The sequence below is a fragment of the Anas acuta genome, chromosome 3 (genome assembly GCF_963932015.1).
Source record: "Anas acuta chromosome 3, bAnaAcu1.1, whole genome shotgun sequence".
NCBI classification, from domain to species: Eukaryota; Metazoa; Chordata; class Aves; order Anseriformes; family Anatidae; genus Anas; species Anas acuta.
Window position 1 is genome coordinate 75,332,021 of NC_088981.1, and position 6,873 is coordinate 75,338,893.

Consider the following 6,873-nt stretch of genomic DNA (forward strand, 5'->3'; position numbering starts at 1 on the left):
ATGATATGGATGGTTTAAATCACAACTCAGCTTCACATTCTGATGGATCTCTGTTCATGACAGAAAATAATAAACAAAAAAGGTCTATCTGGATATTCAAAGAGGTGGCACAGTCACTTTATCTCAATAGGATTTGGAAGATGGTATTTAATTACTTGAATATTGTCTACTTCTGACCTGTCATGTCTTGATGTCAGTATTTTCTTCTGCATCTCTTCCTCTAAGATCCAAGTAATCCATGTAGACCATAGCACATAAAGTGTTTTTCCTTCTCCCTTCCATTGAGGAAATCATGCCTGTCTATGACAATTTCTGGAGGTTTCCATAATATCAAGTCCTTTTTATATGCACCTTGAAATCCACTTACCCAATGTTCAGTTTTAATGTTTCTGTCCACCAGTTTCCTTAATCTTCAAGATCAATTTATCCTAGTTTATCACTTAACACTTATCGTTATCCTCCTTTATCACTTCTTTTGACCATTTCCACGGATAATATCATGGCACTGTTCATGCAGATTTTCTTCCATAAATAAACCTGCATAGATGATAACCTTCTTTCAATAAAATCCATTTCAATTGATTTCTGCACGGATGCTACAAGTAATCAGACAGAGATGACAGCCAGACAGAATTTCAGTTGTGGACTATTGAATATATATATATAAATAATATATATATATATATATATAAATAATATATATATATATATATATAAATAGCCTGATAACTCTTTTTCCTCTCTTTTCTGTTGTCTGGGATGATCATAGTGTGTAGAAAGCTAAACTATGTAACTGTATTATTTCCTTAGACCACATCATCAGCTAGTTTATTTATGTATAATTTCATTGATTTCTACTACACTAAACCACATCCACTGGTGAAGGATACCAAATATTTGTTTTCTATTCTTCCTTCTTCTTTCCAAGTATTTTTATATTCACTTGTGTTTTACATTGGCTAGCTGCCAGACACTCACCCAGTTGCTCTCTCCTCTCCCTCAACAAGACAGCAGGATTCAGTAAGACAATAAAATCTCAAGGGTCAGAATAAAGATGAGGGGGATCAATTACCAGCCAGCATCAGGGGCAAAACAGTCTAAACTTGGGGAAAATAACTTAATTGATTGTCAATTAAAATAGAGTTGGTCAGTGAGAAACAAAGATAAAAACTAAAACACTCCCCTACTTTTTCCCAAGCCACACTTCACTCCTTCATTCCTGGCTCCTCTACCTCCTTTGCCCTGTGCAGCACAGGGGAAATAGATATTACAGTCACTTCATAACAGCTTCCCTCTGCCGCTCCTTCCTCCCTGTATCTTCCCTCTGTTTCAGTTGGGTCCTCTTCATGGCCTACAATCCTTTAGGATAAACCTGCTCCAGCATGGGCTCCTCTCCACAGGCTACACTTCCTTCAGAATATATCCACTTGCTCAGGTTCTCCCATGGCCATTTTTGTAACAATGCTAAACATATTTTGTTTGTTTGTTTAAAAAAATATTTTACAGAAACAGATTGGCTGAGGTTGGAAGGGACCACTGAAGATCACCTAGTCCAACCCCCCTGCCAAGCAGGATCCCCTAGAGCACATTGTGTAGGGTGGCATCCAGGGAGGTTTTGAGTATCTTCAGAGAAGAAGACTCCACAGTGTCTCTGGGTAACCTGTTCCACTGCTCTGTCACCCTCACAGTAAAGAAGTGTCCCCTCACTTTCAGGTGGAACTTCCTGTGTTTCAGCTTGTGCCTGTTGCCTCTCATCCTGTCACTGAGCACAACTGAAAAGAGACTGGTTCCATCCTCTTGACAGCCTCCCCTTAGATATTTACATGCATCAATGAGATCCACCCTCAGTGTTCTCTTTTCCAAGTCAGCTCAGCTCTCTCAGCCTGTCCTCATATGACAGGTGCTCCAGTCCTGTAATCATCTCCATAGCCTTCTGAACTTGCTCCAGTAGTTCTATGTCTCTCTTGTACTGGGGAGCCCAGAACTGGACACAATACTCACCAGAGCTGAGTAGAGGGGGAAGATCACCTCTCTTGACCTACTGGCACCATTCTTCCAAACGTACCCCAATATACCCCAAGGCCATGTGGCCTTGGCCACATGGGCACATTGCTGACTTATGGTCAGCCTGCTGTCCACCAGAACTCCCAGGTCCCTCTCTGCAGAGCTGCTCTCCAGCAGGTGAGCCCCCAGCCTGTACTGGTGCTTGGGTTTATTCCTCCCTAGGTGAAGGACTCTGCATTTTCCTTTGTTGAAGTTCAGAAGGTTCCTCTCAGCCTATCTCTCCAGGCTGTCAAGGTCTCTAAGAATGGCAGCACAGCCCTCTGGGGTATCAGCCATTCCTTCCAGCTTTGTGTCATCAGCAAACTTGCCAGTTTTGAGCTATATATTCCAAAGTGTTTTGAAAGGGACGTTAACATCATTACTCCTGTTGAAAAGCATTTTATTTTGGCTGTCTTTCTTCCCACTCCCTCCCCCCACCCACCCCCAAAGAATATTTGGCTCATAATGTTTAATATTTTACATAATATTTTACTTCTTTTCCTTTTGGCACTAAAGCAACAGAGTCAAGTAGGAAATCTGGAATATGTTCCACATTTTTCCCTTCTGTCTGTGATCAGTAAGCTGCAAGAGATGAAAGGGATTGTGACTTGAATACTTCCTTTCTGTATTTTATTGAATCCTGGAAATAGTCTTGTATTCTTTTTCTTTCATTCATTTTTTCTTCTATCAGCATAAATAAAACTGATTGGAAAAAAAATGGTAATTGTCTTCTAAAAGTATGGCTTCTCTTCTCTTCTCTTCTCTTCTCTTCTCTTCTCTTCTCTTCTCTTCTCTTCTCTTCTCTTCTCTTCTCTTCTCTTCTCTTCTCTTCTCTTCTCTTCTCTTCTCTTCTCTTCTCTTCTCTTCTCTTCTCTTCTCTTCTCTTCTCTTCTCTTCTCTTCTCTTCTCTTCTCTTCTCTTCTCTTCTCTTCTCTTCTCTTCTCTCCTCTTCTCTCCTCTTCTCTCCTCTTCTCTCCTCTTCTCTCCTCTTCTCTCCTCTTCTCTCCTCTTCTCTCCTCTTCTCTCTCCTCTCCTCTCCTCTCCTCTCCTCTCCTCTCCTCTCCTCTCCTCTCCTCTCCTCTCCTCTCCTCTCCTCTCCTCTCCTCTCCTCTCCTCTCCTCTCCTCTCCTCTCCTCTCCTCTCCTCTCCTCTCCTCTCCTCTCCTCTCCTCTCCTCTCCTCTCCTCTCCTCTCCTCTCCTCTCCTCTCCTCTCCTCTCCTCTCCTCTCCTCTCCTCTCCTCTCCTCTCCTCTCCTCTCCTCTCCTCTCCTCTCCTCTCCTCTCCTCTCCTCTCCTCTCCTCTCCTCTCCTCTCCTCTCCTCTCCTCTCCTCTCCTCTCCTCTCCTCTCCTCTCCTCTCCTCTCCTCTCCTCATAAATTTGACACTGATTCATAGGAAAAAGCAAGATTAATATTTTCATAAAAGTGTTTGCTTGTTTGTCTTCCATGTAAGATGTATGGTATTTTTGCATATCTTATGTTCCATAATATCACATGTATAGAATGTGTATCACATGCATATCTTCTATATATCACATGAGGAGCAGAGTGCAGAGCTATACTGTTTCTTCTTGAATTCTTGAGTTCTTCCCTTCTGCATTAAGATTTTATATATTACTGTGGCCAATTAAGTAAATCATCACCAAGTACACACAGACTGCATATATTAGTGTCTATGTTAAAGTATGATCATCCTGTCCTCTTGTAGCTATCAAGAAAAAATAACACAGACTTGAAGAATTGTAATTTAAGTTTCCTGTTGCATAGTTATAGCTATATGGCAAGTACCAAATTGTGATCAGACAGCTATGTATATAAATCAGATAAATGACTAAATTTACAGAGACCTTATTAAATAAATATATGACATACATCATGAATTATATATAAGTGGTTTGGATTTTTTTTTTCTGTAAGCAAAAATGTTTGCTTCAGAAATATAAAATACTCTGGAATTCAAATATATTGCATGCAAAAAAATTTAAAATATGACTGAAGCCTGGAGAAGGAACACTAAATGCACAACACATTTAGAACAAACTAAATTAATTTAACTACCTTTTCTATTTTTCCCAGTGTATCATATATTTTTTTCCCCTTTCTTTATTTGGATTTGAAATAAAGCAGAAAAAGGCAATAGAAATAACTTTTCCATTGTCTTACAATCAAAAATGCAAGAGCTTCATTTTAATCTCCCCTTACTCTAGAATAAACATATCATTCCCTTAAAATTGTTCTGAGATAACACCATGTGTATCTGAAGCCTGCCTGGCAATGTGCCATCTCCAGCATAGCACTGTGCAAAGGTCTGCATTGGCATTTGTCAGTCATTTCTTGGTGACTTATAACTGAGCTGAAGTCCTTCCTCTCCCTCTCCCCCTTTCCCACTACTGCAGGAATTTGTGATGAATAGGATGGAAAATCTACAGCATACATATTAGTTAAGAGGAGGCTGTGACTACAGTTCAAATCTGAACAAAAATCAAGAGGCCTCAGAGGAATTAAAAGGGTCTTAATTCATTTAAACTGACCAACTACTCTACAATTGTGAGCCTTTATCATCTAGGATATCTATTACGCTCTACTAAGAATGAGAAAATATACATATTTTTCTTCTTTACAACAAAATGATTAGCTTCCCTTTTCCTCTATATATCAAGCCCTTTTGAATTACAAAACCTACAACTACATAACTCAAATGAAGTTTAGAGCATAAAATATCTGTTAAGAAACCATGGAAAGTTATTATGCAGATACTGTGAAATATCCTGACTCTGTCTGACCAGAGACAAAAATAAACATTACAAGTCCTAATCATAGAATCATAGAATATCCTGAGTTGGAAGGGACCCTTAAGGATCATCAAGTCCAACTCTTGACACCGCACAGGTCTACCCAAGTTCAGACCATGTGACTAAGTGCACAGTCCAATCTCTTCTTAAATTCAGACAGGCTCGGTGCAGTGACCACTTCCCTGGGGAGCCTGTTCCAGTGTGCAACCACTCTCTCTGTGAAGAACCCCCTCCTGATGTCAAGCCTAAACTTCCCCTGACTCAGCTTAACCCCGTTCCCGCGGGTCCTGTCGCTGGTGTTAATGGAGAAAATGTCTCCTGCCTCTCGACACCCCCTTACGAGGAAGTTGTAGACTGCGATGAGGTCTCCCCTCAGCCTCCTCTTCTCCAGGCTGAACAGGCCCAGTGCCCTCAGCCGTTCCTCGTACGTCTTCCCCTCCAGGCCTTTCACCATCTTCTTAGCCCTCCTCTGGACACTCTCCAACAGTTTCATGTCCTTTTTATACTGTGGTGCCCAGAACTGCACACAGTACTCGAGGCGAGGCCGCACCAGCGCAGAGTAGAGCGGGACAATCACCTCCCTCGACCTACTAGCGATGCCGTGCTTGATGCACCCCAGGACACGGTTGGCCCTCCTGGCTGCCAGGGCACACTGCTGGCTCATATTCAACTTGCTGTCTACCACGACCCCCAGATCCCTCTCTTCTAGGCTGCTCTCCAGCGTCTCATCGCCCAGTCTGTACGTGCAGCCAGGGTTTCCCCGTCCCAGGTGCAGGACCCGGCACTTGCTCTTATTGAACTTCATGCGGTTGGTGATCGCCCATCTCTCCAACCTATCCAGATCCCTCTGCAAGGCCTTTCCACCCTCATTCGAGTCCACAACTCCTCCAAGTTTGGTGTCATCAGCAAACTTGCTCAAAATACCTTCTATTCCTACATACAGATCGTTTATAAAAATATTGAAAAGTACCAGCCCTAAAATGGAGCCTTGAGGGACCCCACTGGTGACCGCCCGCCAGCCTGACGCAGCCCCATTTACCATAACCCTTTGGGCCCTGCCCGTTAGCCAATTGCTCACCCATTGTATGATGTTTTTATTTAGCTGTATGGTGGACATTTTGTCCAGTAGGATCCTATGGGAAACCGTGTCAAAAGCCTTGCTGAAGTCCAAAAAAATCACATCAGCTGGTTTCCCTTGGTCCACCATACGGGTGATCTTATCATAAAAGGAAATCAGGTTAGTTAGGCAGGACCTGCCCTTCACAAACCCATGCTGGCTGGGACCAATGACTGCTTTGTCCCCCAGGTGCACCTCAATAAGTTCAAGAACCATCTTCTCCATGATTTTACCAGGCACTGACGTGAGACTGACAGGCCTGTAATTGCTAGGGTCTTCTTTCTGGCCCTTCTTGAAAATCGGCACATTTGCCAGCTTCCAGTCTACCGGGACCTCTCCAGATTCCCAGGATCGTTGAAAAATAATTGAGAGAGGTTCCGCGATGACGTCCGCCAGCTCTTTCAGCACCCGGGGGTGAATCCCATCCGGACCCATGGACTTGTAGGGATCCAGGTGGAGTAGCAAATCCCGCACACGTTCAGGGTCGGTTGGGAGTTTGTCATCCCCACCGTCCTGGTCCTCAAGCTCAGGGCACCCTGGGTCCCAAAGCCCATCATCGGCATTGAAGACAGAGGCAAAGAAGGCGTTAAGCGTCTCTGCTTTGCCTATGTCATTGTCTGTGAGGAGACCTTCCCTATCAAGGAGCGGCCCTATGTATTCTTTAGTTCTCCTTTTTCCATTCACATATCTAAAAAAAACCTTTTTATTTTCTCTCACAGACACAGCCAGCTTCAACTCTAGGTGTGCTTTAGCCACACGAATTTTCTTCCTACAAACACGAACAGCATCCCTGTATTCTTTCCATGTCACCTGGCCCTCCTTCCAGTAGCGAAACACTCTCTGTTTCTGCCTAATCTCCATTAGAATGTTCCTGGTCAGCCACGCCGGCCTCCTGCCCTGCCTGCCTGACTTGCGATGTTTAG